Source organism: Sphaeramia orbicularis, chromosome 7 (genome assembly GCF_902148855.1).
Source record: "Sphaeramia orbicularis chromosome 7, fSphaOr1.1, whole genome shotgun sequence".
NCBI classification, from domain to species: Eukaryota; Metazoa; Chordata; class Actinopteri; order Kurtiformes; family Apogonidae; genus Sphaeramia; species Sphaeramia orbicularis.
Window position 1 is genome coordinate 41,404,607 of NC_043963.1, and position 10,794 is coordinate 41,415,400.

Sequence of the window (10,794 nt, forward strand, 5' to 3'; positions counted from 1 at the left end):
ACATAATATAACACAAACATGTCTAACAAATTGGTAATTGCTTTTAAAAATTAGCAAAGTTCTTCCTCCTTCCTCATTAATGACAGTCTTGCAGTGTCACTGGAAAGGCCTCTGGTGAATGAATTCCTCCCCCCTGGTGGATTATCTGTTTATTACATGCATCTAATTGTATACATCAGGTTTTTCAAGAAAAAAAAAAAAAAAATCACACTGATATTTTACAGGGCTTCAAAACTCATGTATCAAATATGATACGTTTGGCATTATAGGGTTAAAGCCCATTATGTAACATTCAGTGACACTGAGTGGTGAAGTTCCAGTTTACAGCTAATTAAACCAACCTTACACACTTATTCCTTTTATTTCTTATTAAACAGAACTTTAAATTCTGCTGTTTTCTTTAAAATATCTCATATGTTTCAGACAACCACATAAACATCCAGCGTTCATTCTAATCCTTATAATAAACTGTATTTGGAATTCTTATCCCAAAATGTAGTTAAATCCATCAGAAACATGATTAAGAACAATATTGTACTTTATTTAAGAGGTGTAGCAGAATTGATATTTTTTCAACTTCTTGGGTTTAGTGCAGAGAATGTACATGTGTGGAGAACAGGGTGAAAACATTGAGAACAGACTCTTTACGCACAGTCAGTACAGAAATAATCAGAAATACAAAACCACTAGCAAACTAATAATAAATACATTTAAAATCATTCAAACATCAAATTGTATTTTACATCTTAATGTATGTGTTTTAATGTGAAACACCAGACTTTTTTTGCTTAATTCAAGATTTTTTTTTTTTTTTTGGCTTAATTCAAGATTTATTTTGCTTAATTCAAGATTTTTATTTTTTATTTTTTGCTCAATTCAATACAATTTTTTTTTTTTTTGCTTATTTCAAGATTTTATTTTTTTTTTTACTTAATTAATCTTTTCTTGCTTAATTCAAGATTCTTTTTTTTTTTTGCTTAATTGAAGATTTTTTTTTCTCAATTCATTTTTTTTGCTTATTTTAAAGATTTTTTTTTTTTTTTTACTTAATTCATCTTTTTTTGCTTAATTCAAGATTTTTTTTGCTTAATTAAATTTTTTTTTGCTTAATTCAAGATTCTTTTTTTTTTTTGCTTAATTTAAGATTTTTTTTTGCTTAATTCTAAATTATTTTTGCTTAATTCAAGATTTTTTTTATGCTTAATTCAAGATTTTTTTTTTTTTTTGCTTAATTATTATTATTTTTTTGTTTTGTTTTTTTTGCTTAATTAAAAAAAAAACCAAAACAAAACTAAAAACTGCCAATTGAACAAGTAAAAATTACCTTGGCATGATTTCTTGAAATAAAATTTTTCAGATCTGTTGTCTAAAAATAAGTTCTTATATCTCACTGAAAAGCTACTCTTTAAGTGATTAGGTCTTATTTTTAGTGTGATGAAATATTTGGAATAGAAATGCAAAAAATACACTTGGAAAGATTTTAAATTAAATTAAAAAGAAAAAAACACTAACTAACTAAAACTGTGTTGTGTGCTTACAAAACTAACTAAAACATATAAAAATATCGATAAAATTCCTTTTGTTTTCATCTTTGTCATTGTCGGATTAATATGAAATTGATTTATTTCACTCAAGCAATTTTACCTGCTGGCACCATGTGGCCCTTCATGGTCCGTCACTCCTCGTCACTTGTCGTTTAGAATTGGAGACTAAAGTTGTGCGAAAGCAGCAGAATCCTGTATGGGATTTCTTTGAATACGACGGCGAGGAAGATAAAAAAATATGAAAAAACTAAAACTGCACTGAACAAAAATATAAATGCCACACTTTTGTTTTTGCTCCCATTTTTCATGAGCTGAACTCAACAATCTAAAACTTTTTCTATGTACACAAAAGGCCTATTTATCCCAAATATTGTTCATAAATTTGTCTAAATCTGTGTTAGTGAGCACTTCTCCTTTGTCCTTTGCTGAGATAATCCATCCACCTCACAGGTGTGGCATATCAAGATGCTGATTAGACAGCAGGATTTTTGCACAGGTGTGACTTAGGCTGGCCACGATAAAAGGCCACTCTAAAATGTGCACTTTTACTGTATTGGGTGGTCCAGGGGGGTCAGAAAACCAGTCAGTATTTGGTGTGACCACCATTTTCCTCACACAGTCTTCTTCATGAATTCTCTGAAACACCTTTGGAGATGGTTTATGGTAGAGAAATGAACATTCAATTCACAGACAAAAGCTCTGGTAGACATTCCTGAAGTCAGCATGCCGATTGCATATTCCCTCAAAACTTGTGACATCTGTGGTATTGTGCTGTGTGATAAAACTGCACATTTTAGAATGGCCTTTTATTGTGGCCAGCCTAAGGCACACCTGTGCAATAATCCTGCTGTCTAATCAGCATCTGGATATGCCACACCTGTGAGGTGGATGGATTATCTCAGCAAAGAAGAGGTGTTCACTAACACTGATTCAGACAGATTTGTGAACAATATTTGAAAGAAATAAACCTTGTGTGTTCACAGAAAAAGTTTTAGATCTTTGAGTTCAGCTCATGAAAAATGGAAGCAAAAACAAAAGTGTTGCGTTCATATTTTTGTTCAGTGTAATACTAAAACTAAGCATTTAGAAAAAAATGAAAACCAATAAAAACTAGCAAACCTGCTCTAAAAACTTATTAAAGCTAACTGAATTACAGGAAAAAAAAGTTAAAACTAAATAAAACTGACTATAATGAAAAATCCAAAACTATTATAGCCTTGTTACTGGCGACATGTCCAGGGTGTACCCCGCCTTTGCCCATAAGTAGCTGGGATTGGCTCCAGCAACCCCGGTGACCCTAGTGAGGATAAAGCAGGTTCAGAAAATGAATGAATGAATGAATGTTTATATTTATTGTTCAGAACATTATAATGAGTAACAGAGGGGTCACAAACCATCACAAATCATACACTATATAGACAAAAGTATTGGGACACGTTGAATTCAGGTGTTTCTTTTCTAACAGGGGTCTGGGATATAAAATAATACTGACAAATGTCATAATATAGTTTTATATTGGGATGAATATTATTGCATTGGTTTGGTTTAACCCTTTCATGCATGATGTCCATATTTGTGGACACATAATTTTAACTCACTTTCCAAAGGGTTATAAAGGCAATATTCTCCATAGACCCTAAACAATACAAGGAAAAAGTATCATCTTAGTTTTAGAATTTGGACTGCTCTGTGATCTCATAAAGTTAACCTCCTAAGACCCAGCTTTTGGTTTTCTGTCTATGTTTGTGGACAAGAGTTTCACAGCTTTACACAAAAAAAAAAAAAAGCAAAAAAGAAACTACCCACCGCAAAGGACATTCCATAAAAATTTTGAAAAGTATCATAAAAAACTGTTGCATCATGATGTTTCTAATATAGGCAGTTATTATTATTATTATTATTATTATTATTATTATTATTATTATTATTATTATCATCATCATCATCATCATCATCATCATCATTATTATTATTATTATTATTATTATTATTATTATCATTATTATTATTATTATTATTATTATTATTATTATTATTATTATTATTATTATTAATAATTAATTAATTTATTTGTTTATTTATTTATTTTTATTTTATTTTTTTAAGCAAAATTATGTACTTTCCTGGCTCTCAGGAGGTTAAATATCTTCTAAATAAAACCAAATTTAAAAGAAAAAAAAAAAAAAAAAGAAATCCCTCAGAGATGGTTTTTACTTAATTTCTCTCAGCATTGATTTTTTAAAATTTTTTTTTTATTTTAAATCCATGACTATGATTTTAAATGTTCTACCACTAAATTTCAAAAATATTTTTCATGCTGTGACTGTAATTAATAATTTTTTGTTACCACAACTAAACATCTACTTTCTTCACATCTCACTTAGGAGGAAAAATCTTCCATTAAACTTTTAGGAAATATTGATGTTTATAAAATATATGGACAAAAATATTGGGACACATCATGGCTACATCTTAAAAGATGACCTGTTCATGCTGATTTGAGATGGAAACATCAATATTTATTTATTTATTTTAATTTCAAATATGCAACAAGACAAAGTAATCTTACTTAGTCTTTAGAAGTAAAACAGGTAGTAAGAAGTCATGGAAGAAAACAAAAACAAAACTTTTACATATACATGACTTCATTTGCATGTTCGAAAAGGAGTGGGAGGAAGTAGAGCTTTTTTAATCCCACCCCTTCTCCACACAACAGTCTATCCTTTAGCTTTCCATCAGCAGAATATATGACAAGTCAAGTCCGTTAGATCTTTTGTAAGTAATTAACCTCACTTATCCTCTCATACACATACATTTACACCCATATTAACATATCAGAAAAGTAAATAAATAAATAAGTACATACATTTATACATAAATCCTTAAAGGCAACACAAATGAATATGTAATAAAGTAAACAACAACAGCAATCAAATAAAACATAACAATCAACAAACAAAAAAAAGGAAAAACAAGGTTCAAACAATATAAGACAAGACAGAATGTTAATTTAAAAAAAGTATTAGGACCCTCTATCTTTATACTGGGACCAGACCATCTGTTTATATACCAGTTAAAAATATTAATAATCAATATGATATTTATCCCAATATAAAACTATATTATGGCATTTATCATTACTGTTTTGTATCCCAGACCCCTGTTAGAAAAGAAACACCTGAATTCAACATGTCCCAATACTTTTGTCTATATAGTGCAGGGGTGTCAAACTCATTTTAGTTCAGGGGCCACATTCAGCTAAATTTGATCTAAAGTGGGCCGAACCAGTAAAATAATAGCATAATAATAAATAATGACAACTCCAAATTTTTTTAGTGCAAAAAATAAAAACAAAACATTAAATGATGAATATACTTACTTTTATAAACTATCCAAATTAAAAAAAATATGAATAACTGAAAAAACTGAAATTTCTTTAGAAAAATAAGTGCTATTTTAATAATATTCTGCCTCAACGTATCATTTATACATGTGTATTATGGATCAATAATATATTAATCTATAAATGTCAACTCCAAACTTTTCTGTGTTTTAGAGTGAAAAAGTAAATTCACATTATAAAAAGGTTTACATCTACAAAATATCCTTTCAAAAGGTGTGAATAACATGAACAAACTGAAAAAATAAGTGTAATTTTAACAATATTCTGCCTCAGTTTATCATTTCCACATGTACATTAGAACTTACAAATACACAAAACATTTAACAATAGGCAGAATATTGTTTTAATTACACTTATTTCTCTTAAGAAATTTCACGTTGTTCATATTTGTTCAGGTTATTCACATTTTTTTGGCGAAATTATACTTTGTTTTAGTGTAAATACATGAAGATATTTACATTTACAAGGAGAAAAATTTGGAGTTGTCATTATTTCTATGTTATTATGATAGTATTTGACTGGTCCTGCCCACTTGAGACTGAATTGATCTGAATGTGGAACTGAACTAAAAGAATTGTTAATATTTTAGTGTAATTTTTGCATTTCACAAATTTATCCCAAGGATCAGACTGGACCCTTTGGTGGGCCGGATTTGGACCCCGGGCCACATGTTTGACACCTGTGATATAGTGTATGACTTAGGCAATTATGGTATGAGGCTAATGCTATGTTAAATCTGTTATGATGGATGTTAGATTAGTCAAAAAACTACAATCTGAGTATAAAACCGACTCCAACACAAACTTAATAAACAGACAAACTCCTCCTCTTTCCAGATACAGAAAGAACTTAGAAGCATCAAAATAAAATTTGATTTGTCCTTAGCTAAACTTACTACAGTTCTAAAACCAAGGTTCACTGTTCAGGAGCTACATGTTATCTGTATGTAGACACTGAATATACAGAATATATACCATCTAATGTTTAACAGATTACATCCCATCATCCTATCCAGCTGTAGGCTCGACACTCCACCAGTGGCTTCTCCTTATAAACGACTCTATAACCACACTGAGTTCTGATCCGGTGACACTTTCTGGGCCAAGAGGTGGGCTTCATCTGTCTGTACGGAAAAGACAAGAGTGGTATGGTTATATTTATAAGAGGAGAGGAGAAAAAAAAATGAAACTAGACCAAAGAAGAAGAGAAAAAACAAGAGAGGAAACAAGAGGAAAGGAGAACAGATAAGCAGAGGAAATACGAGGAGGAAAAACAGGATGAAAGGAGACGGGATAAGGACATGAGAGGAAAGGAAAGGATGGAAAAAAGTAGAGAAAAGAAAACAGGACAAAATCAGAGAAGAACTGAGGAAATGAAGACAGAACACTAGAGATAAAAGAAGAGGTGAAACAAAGGAAGAAGAAAGAAGATGAACAGAGAGGAAATAAAAACAAAGAGAAGAAACTAGAAGGAAAAAGAAGAGAACAGGATAAAACAAGGAGAGAAGAAGTTAGAGGAAAAAAAACAGAGGAAAGGAGAAACAAGAGGAGAGGAAACAGTTAAAGGAAACCAGGAAAGGACAGAAAACACACTGCAAAAAAAGTGTTTTTCTCATTTCTTGTCAAAATATCTCATCACACTAAAAATAAGACATAATCACTTAAAGAGTCACTTTTCAGTGAGATATAAGAACTTATTTTTAGACAATAGATCTGGAAAATCTTATTTCAAGAAATCTTACCAAGAGTTTTAGAGTCTTACCGAGTTTTTGTTTAATTCAAGATATATATATATATATATATATATATATATATATATATATATATATATATATATATATATATATATATATATTTTTTTTTTTTTTTTTTTTTTTTTTTTTTTTTTTTTTTTGCTTAATTCAAGATTTTTTTTGCTTAATTATTATTTTTTGCTTCATTTAAGATATTTTTTTTTACTTAATTCTAAATTCTTTCGCTTCATTCAAGATTTTCTTGCTTAATTCAAGATTTTTTTTGCTTAGTTAAATTTTTTTGCTTCATTCAAGATTTTTTTTGTTTAATTCTAAATTGTTTTTTCTTAATTCAACGTTTTTTTTTTCTTAATTCAAGATACTTTTTTTTTGCTTAATTCAAGATTTTTTGTTGCTTAACTCAAGAATTTTTTTTGCTTAAATCAATAATTTTTTTTTTTTTTGCTTTATTCAAGATTTTTTGCTTAATTCAACATTTTTTTGCTTAATTCAAGACTTTTTTGCGTGGTTCAACATTTTTTTGCGTAATAATTTTTTTTTGCTATTCTAGAATTTTTTTGGACTAATTTAAGATATTTTTTGCTTAATTCTAAATTCTTTTGCTTAATTCAAGATATTTTTGCTTGATTAAATTTTTTTTTTGCTTAATTCAAGATTTTTTTTTTGCTTTATTCATTTTTTTTTTTTGCTAAATTCTAAATCTTTTTTTTTTTTTTTTTGCTTAATTCAAGATTTATTTTTTCTGTGCTTTTTTTGTTGCTTAATTAAAAAACAAAAACAACAACAAGAACAACAACAACAAAAAAAAAACTGCCAATTGAACAAGTGAAAATTACCTTGGTAAGATTTCTTGAAATAAGATTTTTCAGATCTGTTGTCTAAAAATCAGTTCTTACATCTCACTGAAAAGTTACTCTTTAGATGATTATGTCTTATTTTAAGTGCGATGAGATATTTGGATTAGAAATGAGAAAAATACACTCGGTAACATTTAGATTTTAGATGACAGGAGGAAAATCAGAGGAAACCAGATGAAATAAGACTCACCCAAAGCAGTAGAAACCAAAGTCATGACACAAACACTTGTCACAGCCTCTGGTGAAAGACTCTCCCGGTTTGTAGAACTTGTCTTTATACGAACAAACGCCTGTAAAGTACACAAACACCACAACCACATTTCATTTTTGTTGTGATCAAATGTTTTATACCTTCTTTTCGAGGTATGAACCCTATCTAATTCTTCCTTCTGGAGGTTTGATGGAACCTTTGCACAGGCTGTAAAAGTCTGTCCTCAGGCCAGAATACATAAAGGCCTTCTTCTGCAGGTTAGTGTGTATATGGAGCGTCCACAGTGAGTAGTTGTCCTGTTCCTGCTGTGGGGGGTGGGGGGGCACGTCTGTCACCTTGAGAAGGGGATCAATAGGAACACAGTGATCTGCTGTGAAGAGCCCCCCCCGTGGGGATGAACAGAGTTGGAGTACAGAGGACACTGTCCACAGCCGAGTGGACGCAACCACAAAAAACAAACCTCAAAGACTGATTTATGGGATCAACCTCCAAGGCCGGGGCGTACAAATGGGACGCACACCATCTGGAATAATAACACAGCTGATGGAAACACTTACCTTTTATGTGGTAGACGGAGGCTTCGTAGCAGCTGAATAGAAGGACGACGGAAAAGCATAAAGCCGTCAACGCCATCAAAGACGGACCAAGACTAGGTCTGACTGGACACAACATCGTACGCTTGTACTTCGGCTTGTTCCTGTCCCGTCTTATTAAAACCGGTTGGACGGATTCCTCCTGCTGATGTGAAACGTCCAGGAAAATCCAGTTAAAGTCACTGTGATGTCCCAGGAGATACCGGCTAATATTTATATCCTCACCTCTGCAGAACAGAGAGAAAAAAAGAAAAGCTCCTTTTTCCCAGAATCCAACTTTTCTGTCCAAGTGCGGTGTGTTTAGGTGTTGGCTGGGTATCCATGCGTCCCTAAATATTACCCTTGGTCCTTTGCAGCGCTGTGTGGGTTGAATAGACGACATGGAGGTCAACTGGTTCAGAGGTGGCCTACTTTTACTGGTCTTTCCTCTTTTTTTTTTTCTTTTTTTTTTAATCTGTTTTCTATCCTTGCTTTATCTCGTTCTCTTTAGCATTTTCCTCCCCCTTTTCACCCTGCAGATGCTGACTATTAAAGCTAAGCCCATTTTTATGACTGCTGACTTTGTCAAAATATAACTCTTTGTGCTGACATTGTCCCTTGTGTGTGGGGAGAGATTGGCTCTGGCGAAATGATCACAAAACTGCATTTTGAAACATCAAAAATGCATGAAAAACACTGCAAACTTCCAAATCTATTTTTCTTGTGATTCTGTGCATCTTAACCTTTGAAGACAGGAGGATTGTGTTGGACAGTGTCAGTTTCTTTGCCAACTCAGAGGACAGCAGCATCCAACATTTAAATCGTCTAAGGAAACAGGGTGGTTTATGCAGAACATTTTGTGCTTTTAACTGTTTACATTGGGTGGCGCGGTGGTGCAGTGGTTAGCGCTGTCGCCTCACAGCAAGAAAGTCCTGAGTTCAACCTGAACACCAAGACCTTTCTGTGTGGAGTTTGCATGTTCTACCCGTGTCTGCGTGGGTTCTCTCTGGGTACTACAGCTTCCTCCCACCATCCAAAGACATGCACTGATAGGATAATTGTTCAAGCTAAAATCCTACTATATAATGCATGTTCTGTGTCCGTCCATCCGATCGATGTCCGATCGATGTTGCAGCACAGGAGGGCGTTTGTACAGGTCTTCCTCAGCCTTCACAGGCTCGATCGCCACCAAACTCGTCAAATGAATACAAACATTACCTGACTATCTACTAGGTACAATTTTATGTCCGTATTCAAATGTTGTGAGGTATGCTGGGCAATTTTAGCCGCTCTTGCTATCGTACAATGGCACCACAGGTACAATGCCGCGAGTAATAATAATGGATTAGATTTCTATAGTGCTTTTCAAGGCACCCAAAGCTCTTTACATTATTGACCCATTATTTATCCTAACATTCACACCCTGGTTTTGGTAAACTACGTTTGTAGCCACAGCAAAAATCCAAATCTTACCAAGTGTATTTTTCTTGTTTCTAATCAAAATATGTCATCACACTTAAAATTAGAAAAGCAGTCGGAGAGCGCAGACCTCCGCCAAGGCAGATCACGGATCATCCAATTACCGAAGGGTTGGTGGTTCGGATCCTGCTTTGCTCTAGTCATGTGCTGTTGTGTCCTTAGGCAAGACACTTCACACACCTTTCCTCCAGTGTCACTCACACTGGTGAATGAATGTGTATGAATGTTTGGTGGAGGTCGGAGGGGCCGTTTGGTGTGAACTGGCAGCCACGCTTCCATCAGCCTGCCCCACACTGCAAAAATCCAAATCTTACTAAGTGTATTTTTCTCATTTCTAGTCAAAATATCTCATCGCACTTAAAACAAGTAAAGCACTCAGAGAGCACAGACCTCCGCTAAGGCAGATCAGTGCCCCCCCACCAATCACCGCCAAAATGTACTCATTTGGTCCTTGTGCCAGTATCAACATTTCCTGAAAATTTCCTCCATATCCGTTCATAACTTTTTGAGATATAAGAACTTATTTTTAGACAACAGATCTTGAAAATCTTATTTCAAGAATTCTTACCAAGATATTTTTCACTTGTTCCATTGGTAGATTTTGTTTGCTTGAATTAAGCAAAAAAATCTTGAACCACAAAAGCATTCGGAGAGCACAGACCTCCACCAAGGCACATCAGTCACCCCCCCACCCCCCCATCACCACTAAAATTTTATCATTTGTTCCTTGTGCCAGTATCAACATTTCCTGAAAATTTCGTCAAAATCCATCCATAACTTTTTGAGTTACATTGCTAACAGACAAACAAACAAACAAACAGACAAAAAAAAAAAAAGACAAACCAAATGAAAACATAACCTCTGCCGTTTCTTGGCAGAGGTAATAAAACATAATCACCTTAAGAGTAACTTTTCAGTGAAATATAAGAAATTATTTTTAGACAATAGATCTTAAAATTCATATTTCAAGAAATC